This window comes from Myxine glutinosa, chromosome 9 (assembly GCF_964187855.1).
Source record: "Myxine glutinosa chromosome 9, kmMyxGlut1.1, whole genome shotgun sequence".
NCBI lineage: Eukaryota > Metazoa > Chordata > Myxini > Myxiniformes > Myxinidae > Myxine > Myxine glutinosa.
This window is the reverse complement of record NC_136269.1, coordinates 21,410,845-21,416,678: the sequence shown is the minus strand read 5'-3', so window position 1 is coordinate 21,416,678 and position 5,834 is coordinate 21,410,845. Positions and strand designations below refer to the sequence as shown.

The window sequence follows — 5,834 nt, the reverse complement described above, 5'->3', positions numbered from 1 at the left end:
CCATGGATGATCAAGGTCAAGTTTCGACTCAAGATCTGGAAGGCAGGTGTACACCATCTTGGATGTGGGTGATCTTTGGGTCGCTCCTGGGAGATCGATCTGCTGTCTCTGTGCTGTGGGCCTGTTCGAGATGCTGTGGGCATGAAAGCCTGCTTGGAGTTTGCAAAAAAAGCACCTAAAGGACTCTCAGACTGTGAGAAACAAGATTCTGTGGGCTTTCATGTGTCTTTCACTGAGGAGAGGCTTCCGTCTGGCCACTCTGCCATAAAGCCCAGATCGGTGGAGTGTTGCAGTGATAGTTGTCCTTCTGGAAGTTTCTCCCATCTCCACACAGGATCTCTGGAGCTCAGCCAGAGTGACCATCGGGTTCTTGGTCACCTCTCTTACCAAGGCCCTTCTCCCTTGATTGCTCAGTTTGGCTGGGCGGCCAGCTCTAGGAAGAGTCCTGGTTGTTCCAAACTTCTTCCATTTAAGAATTATGGAGGCCACTGTGCTCTTGGGAACCTTCAATGCAGCAGAATTTTTTTTTTGTAGGCTTCCCCAGATCTGTGCCTCGGCACAATCCTGTCTCTGGGCTCTGCAGGCAATTCCTTCGACCTCATGGCCTCAAAATGGCCTCAAAACGATCATTCATTCATTCATTCATGGCCTGGTTTTTGCTCTGATATGCATTGTCAGCTGTGAGACCATATATAGACAGGTGTGTGCCTTTCCTACTCATGTCCAATCAATTGGATTTACCACAGGTGGACTCCAATCAAGGTGTAGAAACATCTCAAAGATGATCAAGAGAAATGGGAGGCACCTAAGCTAAATTTCAAGTGTCATAGCAACGGGTATGAATACTTATGTAAATGTGATATTTCTCATTTATATGTATGTATGTATGTATGTATGTATGTATGTATGTATGTATGTGTGTGTATGTGTTTTTTATTTTTAATAAATTTGCAAAACTTTCTAAAATCCTGTCTTCTCTTTGTCATTATGGGGTATTGAGTGTAGATTGATGAGGGAAAAAATGAATTTGAACGATTTCAGCATAAGGCTGCAACATATCAAAATGTGAAAAAAGTGAAGGGGTCTGAATACTTTCTCAATGCACTGTATGTATGTATTATTATTATTATTATTATTTTTTGGTATTCAAGATCGAGGCTCGTGAAAGAGCGAACATTAATCACACAGAAAGACAAACAGACACACAAAACAAATAACATCGGGAGCGGTAGACAAGATGGGGAGAGAGGGGGAAGGACACAAACACAACATTTGAGAGCAGGGACCGAGAGACATGGAGACATCGAGAGAACTGTGGGAGGGAGAGGGCTTTGGGGGGGAGGCATGGGAAGGGGGGGGGGGTGGGAGAGGTATAAAACATATGGACACTGCCAAGACTTCCAGGAAAGAAGTTGGAATTTCAAACAAGGTGGATCTGGGGTGAATTAGTGGGGGTAGAAAAGATCAAGGTTTTGGATGGGGGAAGATAAGAGATGGTGGTGAACAGCTGTTTTGAAGACCTGGAGGGAGGAGTGTGATTGAAGTGAGTGTGGGAGTTTGTTCCAGAGGCGGGAGAAAAGAGGAATGAAAGAGTGAAGGTGAGCAGAGAGCCGAGATTTCGGCAGTTTAACCATCAGAGGGTGGCTGGCAGATCTTGTGCGACCTGTAGGAATATTTGGGGGACAGAGCACAGAGAGAGCTGGGGGAGCAAGGCCGGAGAGGAGTCGGTAGAAGACAGAAAGACCACCTACCTGCCTGCGGTGAGTGAGTGAAAGGCCCTCAGAGATAGCTTCATCGCGGGAGATTCCAATGATTCTGAAAGCTTTGGATTCAACAGCGTGAAGCCGAGCCAGGTGTGAGGCAGGAGCACCAGCCCATAGGGGAGAACAGTATTCCATTGAGCTGCGGATGAAAGCCTTGTATGTGGTGAGGAGCTCAGGTGTGCCTAGGAAGGACTTCGCACGACGGAGGATGCCCAGTCGGCGACTGGCTGAGGATGGAGGATGCCCAGTCGTATCATCTACTCATAGAGTATTTGAAGGAAGCAAACTTTCTGGGATTAATGAGGGCACACTGAAGTTATGCCTTTCCAAGTTTCGTTTGATTCCATAAAGTTTTGAAAAAGATGGTCTTTTTTGCCCATCTTGGCATTTTCTTCCTTTGGGAGAGGGTGGGTACCAATTTTTCTACATGGAATCGCTGCATCTTTTTTAAAAGTCAGATAAGCAGGCCTGATTCGAGAAAATGGCATGTAGTAAAAGTTGCAGGAAATGGTCGATGTAGTGGGGGTGGAGCTATTCAGATCTTCAAAATATTGAATACTTTGGCTGGAATTCCTGGAAAAGAAAATAGAGAAAAGTTATTTAATTGGAAAATATATTGTTTGCAGCAAAAATTAAACTGCAATTCAAACAAGTGCATCACAATGCCAAGAAAAAAGCCAAAACATTGGATTGGCCGAGCAACGTGAGGAACGGTTCCACCCGTAGGGCGGGTATTTGCCTGAATTATTAATGAAGATAAAGTATGCTGTTTATTTGTTTTTAACTTATCTCTCTTTGGATAAAACCAGGAAGGTGGAATTTAAAAAAAAAAAATCTGTTTTGAATGTTTGCAGATATGCAAGCATTGGAACAGCACTCTGTTGATTAGGGTTGTTTTCTGTGTCTCTCTTGCTCTCTCTGTCTCTGTGTGTCTCTCTGTCTCTGTCTCTGTCTCTGTCTCTCTCTCTCTCTCTCTCTCTCTCTCTCTCTCTCTCTCTCTCTCTCTCTCTCTCTGTCTCTCACTCTCTCTGTATCTCTCTCTCTCTCTCTGTATCTCTCTCTCTCTCTCTCTCTCTCTCTCTCTGTATCTCTCTCTCTGTCTCTGTGTCTCTCTGTCTCTCTCTCTCTCTCTCTCTCTCTCTCTCTCTCTCTCTCTCTCTCTCTCTCTCTCTCTCTCTCTGTCTCTCACTCTCTCTGTATCTCTCTCTCTGTCTCTCTCTGTCTCTCTGTATCTCTCTCTGTCTCTCTCATGGTTCTTCCCTGTAGATATGTTGTATTGAATTGCTGATTCATTTCTGTTGAGGCTTTTCCCATTTGAACACTTATTTTCGTGCAACTGGATCAACCACTCATTTTAAGGTATGCTGAGGCTGTAAAAAGCATTATGCTCACCTTCTTTCTCGTTTTTATATCTCTTCTGTCTTTATTTGTATTCTACCTTTCTTTCTCAATCTCCTATTGATTCGCCAAATCCATTCCGATGTCTTTGCTGAGTACTTCTTCAGCTGAGTCTCAGGGAAGCATTTCCCTGAGACTCGGCTTCCTGTTTCGTGTTCACTGCAGACAGGTTATTGGCCCTGCCATTTTTTACTGGCTCTGTTCTAGCCCTTGCCCTCTTCCTGATGCCCTCTTCTCTCCATTCTCCACCCAACTTCTACCCCATCCGCTTCCCCCACAAATCGTATGTGTTCTATCAGAAACCCTTGCCTTGTAATCCTCCTCAAGTCTAAACTTAACAATCACCTCCATTTATTCATCCCTCTCCGCCCCCACCCCCCTCTTCTCTTTCCTGTGAAACTGTCTTCCTGAGTCTGTTATCTCAAACTCTTCCCTCCAGGATTTTAAGTTTGTTACCCTCCGCCACATCATGGTCTTTCCCACTTCTTCCTCTGAGTTTTACAACATCTACTGAGATGTTGTTCCCATCTTTCACACACAATTCCACCTTTGCCGTGATGTAGCCATACGTTCTGTCCTGTTTTCTGCTAGCCCCATTTTGTGTTTACCCTTTGCTCATTGTTATTCCTATCCTCCATGAGCTTCGTACCTGTATGTATAAACAAATGCAATGATTTTGAACATCATTCCAATGGTTAAATTGATTACCAACGTGATACAAATCAACACTCAGATTGAAGGAGCTGCGCTCCAACGCGAGTCGAAAGAATTGACGCGACCAAAGACGGAATTCGTCCGAGTTGCTTTATTGAAACAAAACAGCTCAGGTATTCTGACCAAAAGCCCGTTTATCGGGCAGCAATATATATACACATTTATGTCGGGAAGTTTGCCCGGCAAAAGCTATACCGGGCATGCCCGGGTGTCAAGGGCGAGCCTTGGAAAGGCGAGTCTGGACCTGCCCGGGCGTGTTTGGCTGCGGCCTGGCAAGTCGAGGCTAGGCGTGCCCGGGCGCTCTGGACGAGCACTGGAAAGGCGAGAGCGGGCATGCCCGGACGCTCTGGGCGAGCCCTGGAAAGGCGAGAGCGGGCATGCCCGGGAAAGACGAGACCGGGCGTGCCCGGGAGGTTCGGGCGTGCCCGGGAACAGTGAGTCCGGGCTCCGGGCATGCCCGGGAGAGGCGCGTCTGGCCGTGTTCTGGCCGGTGCAAGGCGATTGTGTGCATCCAGCGGTAACCGCTACAAGATGATCTATTCCATGATGGAAACCCTTTCGGTGCTTTCTTTGAATTTAAGGGTGTACAGTAAGTACTGTATTGTGTATTTGCAGGTTGGCAGTTGGTTGACCAAAGCGGTGCGGAAGCATGCGCCATATGGTCAGACCTGAGCCATGGCCTGGAGTTCCAGGGATGGCGATTGGGTGCGAGTTTGCTGCACGCAGATGAATGGCGTGCTCAATGGGACGCAAAGTTAATAGGAACAGCAGATAAAGTAGAATGAGGATACAAATCTTCATAACTTCCATTCCATGTCCGAATTCAGACCAATTGGTACATGCAGCCTTTTGGAGGGGGTATGGGGTACTTCCTGGGTGACCGAAGGGTAAAGCGAGGGTTATTTTATTGCTGCATTATGGTGTATATTACAACACATCCAATGCCTAATTTGTGAGAACACAGTGAAGTAAAGTTTATGCAAATGTTCCATATTGCATTTTGTCACATTTGTTTATATTGTCGTGTGATTCCCTCCAAGTTAACACCAGGAGAGTTGCGGATGGCCAATAGCGAGCTTTTAACTCAGAAGGTGATGATCAAATGCGGATTTAACTATATATATGCGCGGAAGGAAGAAAGAAGAAGATTAAGCTGAAGAGCTTACCTGTGGTCCCGCCGCAGTCCTCAAACCTGCAGAAAATAAACTCAAACAAACACGGATTTAGAAATGTACAAAAAAAATAACAAAAGGATTTATTAAAACGGAATGCCGGTAACAAGAAAAACGCGAAGAAAAATAAAATTCCTATATGGAGCGCTCCCAGAACAGACACCGTACACAGACAGAGGGGAATTCAAGAACTGAAAAATAATAGTGTAATTATGGCACTTAGTTCAACTTGCTTGGTGCGTCGTCAGCATTCGTCAGGCCTCGATTGCGCAGTCCGGACGCGGCTTCTGCCTTGGCGGGAACAAGGCCTCGCGGTCCGTCTCGAATGGCAGGTGCACAGCCTGCTTTCCAAGCGCGTCGGCAAAACAACAGCTCTTCCGCCTCGTCCCGACTAACACTGGCAAGATCTCGGAACACGACCGCCACGATGAAGCCTAATGAGAAGAATGTCCGTGCACCGCTGTCTTCCACCAAAGTCCGGAACCAAGAGGAGAGAGTCAAGGGCAGAGGAAGGCGTGGGGGGCAAGAGGCAAGAGAGCGCGTCGTGGATCTGCGCATGCGCAAGATTGGTCATCACGTCTCTTCAAAGCTGTCCCCGCGCGCACGCTTTCGAAGTTAAGTAATTTTTCACAATTGTGTTTTTGTCGAATCTGTATCTTTCTTTCGGTGTATGTACCTATTGGGGTGACTTTAATAGGTTTCTCGGTGTTGGTTTTTCATACCTGTGTACAGAATCGTCGTTTTTTTCGTATCGTGTATTCTGAGGCCTAGTGTAGTACTAGTAGGC

At 46.3% G+C, this 5,834-nt stretch overlaps 1 long non-coding RNA gene across 1 annotated transcript; it reads left to right on the top strand.

Moving 5' to 3' along the window:
- Nucleotides 1–2,468: 2,468 nt before the first annotated feature.
- On the top strand, nt 2,469–4,864 carry LOC144893594 (uncharacterized). Its single transcript, XR_013624505.1, has 2 exons — nt 2,469–2,524; nt 4,491–4,864. It is a non-coding gene; the product is annotated as an uncharacterized LOC144893594 (long non-coding RNA).
- The last annotated feature ends 970 nt before the right edge of the window (nt 4,865–5,834 follow it).